The sequence below is a fragment of the Magallana gigas genome, chromosome 9 (genome assembly GCF_963853765.1).
Source record: "Magallana gigas chromosome 9, xbMagGiga1.1, whole genome shotgun sequence".
NCBI lineage: Eukaryota > Metazoa > Mollusca > Bivalvia > Ostreida > Ostreidae > Magallana > Magallana gigas.
Window position 1 is genome coordinate 39383761 of NC_088861.1, and position 10780 is coordinate 39394540.

Sequence of the window (10780 nt, forward strand, 5' to 3'; positions counted from 1 at the left end):
TTTCTCACATATATACGTGTATTTTTACACACAAACGTATAAGATTAATAATATTTTATACGGCCAACTTCAAAGTAACATAGTTGTGAATGTGATCGTTATATATTAACCATGTTAACGTATATAACCTGGATACCCCCCCCCCCCCCCCCCCCACACACACACACACACCGGGCTGTTCGTTAATTAAGGCAGGTTGAAAACAACAGTTGTTTGCTAGAAGAAACTTTATCATAAAATAAATTGAAAAATTTTGTAATTTGATGTAAATATTTGATATAAAACCTATGTTGTAGTGGCTCCCCCCCCCCCCCCCGAACATCCCCAGCAATCCTCCACTTCTAAAAGCACACAGTATCTTTTGCATGCATTCAATAACTTCTCATTTAATGCCTTAATTTTACACAGTGTTAATGTTGTGAAGTAATGCGGTTTATTATCGCAAATCCAACAATTGTTTACCAAACAATAAGTACAACATACGGTAATGATCAACTGCATTTAGTGTATGTGACAATTCAGTTGCAATTTGCTTTAATAAGTTAAAATTATTTGGTAAATGTATTCTAAATGTGCCCTGAATATATTAAGTAATGCATTAACATATGCAGGGAAGGTATAAACAAAATCCCCTCAGTTTATTGTTAACAAATAGTCAGATAATACATGTACTATGTTGGTGGGAATGTGATAAATTGAATGTTAAAGGTGAACACCGCTCGTAAATAGGCACCATCACACAGATACCTGGTATATCAACCCTTTGATTTTGTTATACTCGATTGCACACCTGAAACTCGTGACTGACATGTAGTATTCCTTTCGTGGTCTTTGGATTTTATGCATTTATTATTCTATGTGCATATTGTTTGTAAATAATGCATTGCCCAATCTATTTGATGTTAGTATTCATTTGGCTTGAAAAAATTTGTAAAATTTGATAATTTCATCGCAACCGAATAACAAGGCGAGACAAGATGTGTGTCCACACAGGTGAGACCTCTACAGTGAAGTACTTTAAACTGTTCAGAGGTTTGCCCCTTATATAAGGGTTGTAGGGACATAGTGATGAAAGAGAAATATGGCCAACAGTGCCTTACACATATTTAACATGAATGTGCAGGGGATATACATATGCACTTCTGTATTTTAAGCATCGCCTGAGGAGGTGAGAATAAATTAATCGAATCCTTGGCTAACAAAGAGGATTAAGATGGTGCAATATTTTTGCCTAGCTATTGGTCTGAAGTGCAAAATATTTATTTAAAAGAAAATTTATTTTAAACAAGATCAAGGCCTTATGAGTCACTTGAGCATAAATGCAACCATGTTTAGGGTTCATAGAAAAGGAATTTCATAATTGAATTATAATAACTGATTAATAATTATTTTCATGCAATATAATCAGCAAGAGGTAAATATCTTGCTCAAAAAGATTCTCAGAGTGATGATGGATCAAACAAATTAATTATTTTGATAGTTCAAATGTAACCAAGCAGTCAAGACAAGATGTTGGTAGTGAATCTGATGAATTTATTCATATAAAGAAAAACAGCTTTGACATACAAAATACATTACCTTAAAAAATGGGGAAAAAATGTTAACAGCTTCAAACTTAAAAAAGTTTAGTTATGTAATCCTTTTGGGTTTTTTTTGGCTCTTACACAAGATAATGTACTTTTAAATTGAAAACAATCCATTAAGTTTTAATTCAGTAAAGCCTACTTGCTCATCCCTCTGGTGCACTTAGTTTGCCTGCTAGATATGCCAGGTATTACATTTTTTTTTACAGGTCAATGCATATTCCCCATAAGACCAATCGCCACTGACCCTCTCCCCCAATTTCATTTAATATCTTACACCTTCTACTCATTATTAAAGATATTGCAGTGTAAAATAAAATATAAATATTACATCGAGAAGATTAAAATGTCTTTCATGCCGAGTTATATTATTCAAACACAACAACAGGTGGATTGATACTTTTCTGCTTTAGTCTGATTGTGATATAGGCAACTTAATGCATTGGCTGTGCAGATTATCTGATTACAAAAATAAATTGAACACGGTCAACATACCCTACTAGAAATTGGCAAATCTTAATGGTGAATTAGAAACCTTATGAGCTAGATTTTGATTTAATGTAACTCCCTGCAGACTAAATTGTATAATCATTGAGCTTAATTTCAAGTAAGCTGATGGAAAAAAATATATTTAGTTGATATTTCTTAATTCTCTGTAAATTACAAATACCCGGTACATGTACTGATATACATGTATTACATACTGATACTTAATTAAATGTTCTCTTTGGGCCTCATGAGTCAGGTAAGAGAACATATTTATAACCTGATACCTTCTTGGTGCAAAATTGATTAAATAAATTTGAAATATATATTGTTCTTTTATCACAAAATGTTCTTTAAATTACTAGTATACGTATCAATATTATACTAAAAAATTTCAGAAAAAGCACCAAGAGGGTTTCGGCCCTTATAAAAAAAACAACTGAAAGAAAATGTTCTCGACCAATATTAGGAAAGTTTCTAATCATGGCTGCTGGTTTGGAAGCTTATCAAATATTCATAAAATTTAGCATGATTCACTGTATAAAGACTTTTACATAAACATGTATATACATATTGATATAGAAAGAATTTTTTTTTTAGAAATGTTACTAAATTTAGTAGTGAAATGAATTGAAAAAAAAGGAAATGGAAATGATATGTATGTACAGAAGTTGTTTTCACCATGGATTTGTGTTATGTTAAATATACAGAAACATCATAAAGATAATTATGTGCATTAACTTTCCAAAGAATTTCAAAGAACTTGAAACAATAGATAAAGAGGCAATACCATACGTCAATTTTATTTGTGTGTCACACAATATGCAAAAAATAATAATAATAATAATATGGGTAAATTTGTAACTTTTTTAGTCATTATTGCAATTTTAATTACAAACAATATAAAAATATATAATTTTTGCTTATTCTAATTTTTTATGCTGTGAAAGTTATTACAAAAAGCTAAAAATAAGATCATCATAAAAATAATTGGATATATTTATATATTTACATTTGCAAATATGTTTCCTTATATGAATCTATAGAATAGCGAAAACGTTCAATTCTGTATGAACGTTTTTGTGACGTCGCAATGATCATAGCACGCGCTTATCGCTTATCAGTTGGATTATTGTAAACATAAAATCTAGGTAATATTAATAGTTCTGAACGATTTGTCTTTCTCAAATGTAAATATATGTAATAAACAGCAATGTTAAAAAGTTCACCGGGATATGAAGTTGGTTGGTCACATGATCAAATCCTGTGAAGCCTGATGTGCTTCTAAGATTTAATCATGTACCAACCAACTTTATATCCCAGTGAACTTTTTAAATTGCTGTTTATTTCTTAAATATACCGAATGCAATGTACATCAAATAAATATGAAATGATACTGAAACTTTTAGAAAACAAAGGGCCTATCAATGGTTCAGGAAAAAAAGCATGCAAAAAAAAATGAAAGAAATAACCTTAAATCAAGTACATGTACTAGTGATATATCAAGCATTCAATTTGACCAAACAAGACAAAAGAATTTGAATAAAAGGTACTGAATGCATAATTTATTATTCGTATTTAATTGGATAAGAATGATCCATTGCAAATATTTGATTTTAACATGGAGAAAAGAACTGTGAAATCTGACAGTAAATACTAACTTCTAAAAGTCACTCACTTGTCTCATTAATATTTATAATACCTGTACATGCAAAGTACTTGGTTTAAAGTTAATATATTAAAATATAGAACCATAAATTAATTCAAACAAAAAACAACTAGCAAAATGAACAATAACTCTAAAAAACAACAACATTTCTGAAGACTAGACTACCAAGTTTCTATTAAACACAAAGCAAAAACTATTAACAAAAGAATGACTTCAGATAGACACTGTCCTTTCAACCTTGCCAGCCTACTAAGGATTGACTTGCTGTTCTATCTTCCACTTGCTATCATCCACTGCAAGAAACTTATCCTAATCCAAATCCAAACTTATGAACTAAAACCAATCAGAGAATGAAGCAGAACAGGGGCCTAGGACGTCAGATGAACACTGTCCTTTCACCCTTGCCAGCCTACTACAGGACTGACTTGCTGTCCTACTATCATTCTCTGCAAGAAACTTATCCTTATGAATTTACCCACCCTGAAAACAGAAATTGATGTATTGAAAATCAAACTACAAGACTCTTCATTTTATCCCAATTCACACCCCATCTTTGTCTGCAGGATCTAGAAGAAAAAAGGAAATACATGCATATATTTTTCAAATCTATATTACAATAGATGAAATAAAAATACAATTAAATTTCATCTAAAAATTAAATACCATTTCTTTGGTCTTCTCTTGTGAACACAATGACCTGTTTCTTGCCATTGATGGTGGTTACAATCCTCCTACCAAGCATAGAGGGAGGTACTCTCATCCATGTTGGCTGCCCCAAACCAGTTTCAACACTAGATTGAAGTATATATATATAGTAGTTAAAAAGATTATGTTTGAAAAAGCTCTCTGAAGTAGGTAAAGTACAAATGATATTTAAAACATACCTGAATACACTTTGCTGTGGTGCAGGTTGTGTAGGAAGTGTATTGGTTGTCGGTGGAACCAGTCTCAGGGGAGGATACGGAGCCACAGATGGTCCTGGCAACGAACCTGGCACTGTGGAGTCTTGAGATGATCTAAATAGTTGAAAAAAGATTTTAAAAATTATTAATATATACATAAATGAAAATACCACAAATGTCTTTGAACAATTACAAAAAAAAACCTGCTCGACTACCGGTAATACAGTAAAACATGGTTATAATGAACATGCAAAATTGCTAATCCCTGGCACTTCGCTATAAGCGTTTTTTACTGTGTATATCACATCATCTTAAGACTTGAAATTATTATTTTGGCATCATTCACACTGAAATTTTATGTTTAAAATCATTCTTGAAAGAGAAGATTGAAGCCATACCCAGAGACATTAGGAAGAAGGTTCCTCATTTCTTCCTCTGTTGGTTTTCTTAGACGGGGTTTTGGGATCCGACCAGGCTTTTTGACAGTTGGTCTAAATCTAGGCTGCAACAAATTCTTAGCATTAGAAGAAATCTTCTCTGTCTTTTTGAAATCTTTCATAGAATTGTGTATTTGATTGCTACCCTCATTTGCTGCAATAATATGGTCTAATGCACTTAAAATATTGTCTAGTCTGTGTTTTTGAACTGATGGGTTGTTTTTAATCTGTTCAGCTATTGTGTTTAATTTCTGTTCAATGTGCTGTATCTTTAGTTCAGTACAATCACGTGTAGATGTTGAAGAATCAGTGTCCCTGCTACTTGCATATTGTTTTGACGAAAAGTCTGTATTGGCATTAGATGGATGATCTTTATGTGAATTAAGGTTGGCAAATGTATGTATTTTGTGCAAATGTTTATAAACATGACCATTTTTGTAATCCAGACAGGAGCATGAAAAAAGATGTTTACAAAGGTCGATGCAAGGAAATGTTTTACACTTATTGAAGCAATACTTCTCACTGCATATGTCAACTAGTTTCTTTATGTCATACGTTGAATCATATGAAGTAACTGTAAAAAAAAAAAGTCACTGATTTGAAAAATACAGGAATCATCAATTTCTAAACTTCTCTGATGACGATCAAAATTATTAATATTTTCACCAGAGGGCAAATTATAACTTAAACGACGAAGTCTTGTCATGAACAGATTTTTTTCAATTTGTAAGAGGGTATCAACCAAAACATCAATCCGTCTATTGCGTTTTCCTTCAAAATATATAGTTTTAAGTTGATTGTGAAAACTTTCTGCAAACATATTTGTATGAACATTTCCAAATTCCCCACTTCGAAAACATTTTGCCCAAATTTCTTTTCTGCTCAGGTAAAAATTCTGAAAGTAATGTAAAAATTCTTGATTATATTCCTGAAGTTTTCTCAACAATTCCTGGACATAAGAAGAGAATAGATTTTCAGACTGTGCTTGTAAACAAGCACATAAATAAGTATAAATTTCTGCTTGTAATTCCTCATCCTTAAAAAGTTGTCGAATCTTTTTTTTTCCAATTTTCATGAACATGCCAATGACAAAGAAAATGTTTAAGGTCCCCCCCAAAAACTTTCTTCGCAGCATTCCAACCTGAATTGTCGTCATCTGTCATCAGTATATTAACTTTAGTATTAGCAGATTTCATTTTGACTGAGTTCAAAAAGACAGAGATTACATCCTCACTCTCTCTATTGCTAACACAAAATGCCACAGGATAACCATGCCTAAATTCATCTAAAACCAAGAGAGTTATCAATTTAAAAGAATAAACATTTGTCTTGTGGGTTGAATCCATACAAAGTATAAGTGAAGCAAATTTTTTAAACATTTCAAGCTGTTGTTTAGTCATTATTGCAAGCATAAAATCTTCCTTCTGTAGACCTGTCAATGGATCGTCAATGTTCTGCTGTTTGTACACTAATACTGGATTGTAAATTTCATTTCTTAATTCATTAACTTTCAAAAAGGTTGAAGTTGCATCGTCAGAATGTCTCATTACAGATGAGTCAACAATAGTTTTCTTTAAATTGTGAATAGTTTTCCTATCCAACAAATGATAGTATTTTAATTTACTTAAGTCGTCACGTTCGTTGCGTTCACCTACATTTTCTCGTATTCTGTCAAGTATAGTGTTTATTGGTATTTTCAGGGCTAACATTGTACAAATCTCGGACTTGACAGAATCTGGTAAAGGCAAAAATTTGCTTTCTTCAAAGGACAATGAGTGTGTATGCGATTTGATATACTTAACCTGAAAAGATCCATCTGACTTAACTTTAACCGACATCCTCGAAGGACACAATTTTTGAATTTTGCAAGACCCTTTGATATTTTCTTTGCGTTTTCCTAAATAACTTTTACCCTTTTTTAAGTGAATACGTTTGACCTCATCCCTGTGACACACAAGAGTATAGGACTGACTGCCATCTTTGTTTACTTTATTTTTCCGCTGCTTTACATATCTGCTGTGTATTTTAATACTCTCCTGCTCTTTAAACTGTTCAAATAAATCAATACTTTCAAAAGTTAGACTTTCAACATCTATACATGCTCCATGAAAATTTCGAAGGTGATCAACTAATGTATCCACATTATGAAACTTCAATGCACATGTGGATATAGAACACAATATTTTTTGGCCATTTTCTTTCTCATGAGCCAACTTTTGGTGACGCATCATAGTTGCTTTGTTGTAAAAACTTCTATTGCACCTAGGGCATTTTGTCTGAGACCTTGAACTATCACCTTTGTCAAAATACTGTCTGCCATATGAATGTTCAGTATTTTGATTCTGTACTTTGTGGCTTTTAATATCTTCCAGCACATCTAAACTAAAAGGTTTGCAAGTTTTGGCATCAGATCTCCAATTGTAACTGCTTTTACCCGTATTATTGTCTGAAACACTGGCAGTGTTTTGTGATGACCCAGTTGGAGCTGTGTGTTCCTTTAATGCTGGATTTTCTATTACTGATTCATAATGCCCACCCCAAGCCCGTGTCCAAACCAAATGAATAATATTACCTGAGTTGTGAAAATTGTGTTCTAAAGTATTAACCACTGGATTTTGAGAATCCCCTCCTATAGTTACAAGTATGTTCAAATTTAACACTCTTGATAAAGCTAGTATGGATTCCTGCCCAGCAAATGTTCCTAATTGTCTTAAATTATTTAGATACCTGGTAGTTTCTGTGTCAGTCATGGGTAATTCATTTTCTCCATACAAATAAAACCTAAAGTCATCTAAGTTTTCCTGGATATGATTCACAGCCAATTCTCTCAATGCATAATGATGGTCTTCAGTGCCATATAAACCAAAACTAACAGAACGAAACAAACAGTTACCATCTCCCTGAATATGGGCCCTATACAAACCGTACTGATGCAAATATTCATCCTGTTGAATTACTTGCATTTGGTGTTCATCAACATTTTGAAGTTCTATTGTCTGAGTTTTACTTATTTCATGCAAAATGTTTTCTGTTGACTGAAGTTCCTAAGAAAATAGAAAGTAATCGAAATAAATATGATGCATCAAAAAGACCATTTGTAAACAACAAAAGAAATTTGAAACATTTGATTCACTTTTGTTCAAATAAGAAAAGTTTTTTGTTGAAGATAAAATAGTGGAATTTTCTATGTAATTTTCATACCATGAATTAACAAGACATTAAAAGTTAATTTAAATCATATAAATGAGAGAAAAAAAAATATAATGCATAATAATTATAATAAATATATACTTTGTTTTTGTACTTCAAACAAAAATAGATTAGTTTGTTAATTTAAGGCAGTGACAAATATGCTGTAATCCATTAGTCATACAAAAAGCCATTCAACTCTGGCAGTGATGGGAATTGAACCCATGTCTTAGACTGTCCATACACTACCTGTCCTGATGTTAGTTTGGTGCAGCAAAATGTTATATTATGTTAGAAAGTTGCAAAAAATTTGGTAAGCAAAGTGTAAGCAAGACAAGGCAAGAAAAGGAAGTGATATAAAGTAGGCTAGTGCTTTGAACTTTATTAATGTATATAGGGATTAATCTAGGGCATATTTTCAGCCTTTATTCAGTACCCCCCTCCCCCCCCCCCCAAAAAAAATGAGAAGATTTCCCCTAAATCTCCTCTTTTCCCCATTTGATAAGTAAATATTCTCCCTTTACTATATAAAAAGCTCATATATTATTGTTTTTCTTTTTATTGTGCTTATAGCTACTCTAAATGGGGTTAAATATGTAAGTTATGTGAGCATTTGAATTGTGTGAGCATTTTATGTTCTGTTAAAGGTCATAAAATATTAAAATTCAATTACAGCCAGGTGGCTTTGGCCCTCTGGTCCCCTGAACAGGACTCTGACCCCAGACTGATTTTCCCAAAATCTCCAGAGAGGGTAGTTTTCCCCAAAACCTAGATTAATCACTGGTATGACTGATTTTACACCATCAATCTATAAGTATTTTTTAAGATAAACAAAGCACTGTGAGTTCCAAGTAAAATGTGCATAAAAGTGATAAAAGCTAGGGTGCAAGGTAAATACATCTAAATATTGTTATTTCTATATATCAAGTGGTAATGTACAAAAAGAAAGCAGAAGACAATTAAGCAAGATAGAGTTATATATAATTATGGGGATCAAACCCAAATCTTCTTCTTCATAATCCTGCAATAATTTCAAACATCTTCATAAAAGTTACTATTCCAATCTTATCAAATCTTATCAACAACATATTTGTTGTTCAATCACAAAAACATAACAAGAGTTACATGGGCCAAATTACTCACCTAAGCAATTATAAAATCAGTTTTATGGAGTCATATAAAAATATATGAACAATGTAGTAAAATAATCATGTATACAAAAGATTTCTTTATGTTAAATACTGAGTCCCTTTTGTAACAGGGTGATTTCATAGCCATATCACAAATATTGGACATTGCAGTTCTCAATAAGATCTTAAACATATCGAGAGACAAATAAGCCTTGACGGTCACCTGAGTACCATAGCCCATACACAAACTTGTCGAGGGGTCTCATATATGCATTTAATTAATTCTCAATCTGGAGTAGAAAAATTATAATATCGTAATGTTGACCACCTCCCTGCCTAAAATCTTTCAAAATGGACTATGAAATCTATCATTTTAGCAAAAAACTTCAAGATCATAATAGAGTGCATGACCTGATATTGAAAAGGTGCAAGACTCTGATAGAAAATAATTTTCTCATATTTGTTAACTTTCAAGATAGGTTTTATGTGTTTAGGTTTTCACAGATAAACTAAAACAAGGTGGCTAGGCCTATAAAAAAAAGGTGTGTGTTTAGGGTAACACTGATGAAAAAATTGGGTTAGGTAGGTAGGGATTTTTTTATTTTATCATATTTTTTTCTGCATGAATCTTAAGAATGTTTGTTTGTGTCATATTTAAAAACAGATTTTTTAATAGAAATAATATAAAATTCACAATCTGATAAAAACAGACATCTAAAAATGGTAGGATAGGGGCATTTTTTTTAGGTTAGGTCGGGTTACCCTAAACACACAACTTTTTTTTTTAGGCCCTAGTAGACATGTTTTATTTTTAAAAAAAACAACCTCCCATCCCCCATCCCCAGGGGCAGACAGAAACTTTCCTTGTGGGCATTTACAAAAAGAAACAGCTTTAAAAGGTATAATATGTTACTCACTTTAGCTTTTGAACACTCAACCTTCACTAACACTCATACCATCTTACATTTATACCAAAATCAGTTTACATGTACTGCTTATCAGTGATTTTGGTTATCCAATTATTACTTTACTACTAACAATTCTATTTGTTTATTTAGAAAGTTCAAAAATGGTTTTTGTTTCAAATAATAAAAGTACCTGCATAACTCCTATGATCATACAACTTCTTAATTACATTTATACATCAGAACCACCCTCCACTGGATTAGACAAGTTTTACTGTAAATGCTGCTATGGGTTAAATACATTTAATGCATGCCCAGTGTGAATTATTATTTGTTTAAAATTGAAATGTAATTATTTACAATTATGAAATAAAAAAAGTTTACTTTGACAACAACATTGCACAAATTTTGATCAAATAAGCCCAGGTGAGCTAAGTTACATCACTCCAAATTTGCCAGCATTTAAGTACCAAAAATAT